This window comes from Oryzias melastigma, unplaced genomic scaffold, assembly GCF_002922805.2.
Source record: "Oryzias melastigma strain HK-1 unplaced genomic scaffold, ASM292280v2 sc00246, whole genome shotgun sequence".
Classification (NCBI taxonomy): domain Eukaryota; kingdom Metazoa; phylum Chordata; class Actinopteri; order Beloniformes; family Adrianichthyidae; genus Oryzias; species Oryzias melastigma.
In genome coordinates, this window is record NW_023416888.1 from 218,618 (window position 1) to 219,488 (window position 871).

An 871-nucleotide genomic window follows, 5' to 3' on the forward strand; every position below is an offset into this window, starting at 1 on the left:
CGATGTGTATCAGTTATGTGTAAGTGTACGTTTAATGATGTATAAATATCTATGGAAAGGATACTTGCAATACTAAATTAAAAAAAAATTCTTGTGTTTTTTTGTTATATACTTTGAGACTTTATTTAATGTTTAATTATTTTTGTCTGTTATGTGTATTCTAGGGCTGCACGGTGGTGCAGTGGTTAGCGCTCTTGCCTCACAGCGAAAAGGCCCCGGTTCGAATCCCGGCTGGGACCTTTCTGTGTGGAGTTTGCATGTTCTCCCCGTGCATGCGTGGGTTTTCACCGGGGACTCCGGCTTCCTCCCACCGTCCAAAAACATGCTTCATAGGTTAATTGATGACTCTAACTTGCCCCTAGGTGTGAATGTGAGAGTGAATGGGTGTGTGATTGAGGCCCTGAGACAGACTGGAGACCTGTCCAGGGTGTACCCCGCCTTCACCCATCAGCAGCCGGGTTAGGCTCCGGCACCCCCGCGACCCCGAAAAGGAAGAAGCGGTCAAGAAGATGGATGGATGTATTTTATTTTTTTCTTCTATATTTCGGGTTTAACTTTAACTGGTTGGCATGACTGTGATGTGCTCCTGTGTTTTTTGTGTTGGTACAAATCCCACTTTCATATACTCAATTATTTTAAAAACTGAAAATCTTTAACTAAAGTTCTAAAAGAAAAAAAACTGTCTGAATCATTTTTTATGACTCATGAACATCACAACATTTCCAGCTGCAGCTTCTGTCTTTTCAACACAATCAACGTCTAGCCAGTTTGTGTTCGATTATCTAATGTAACTAGAAAAATTGCATTTCCTGCGGAAATACGTTTGATTGCAGTTTTGCAGAAGGTGTTTTCTTTTATTGCTTCATTGCAT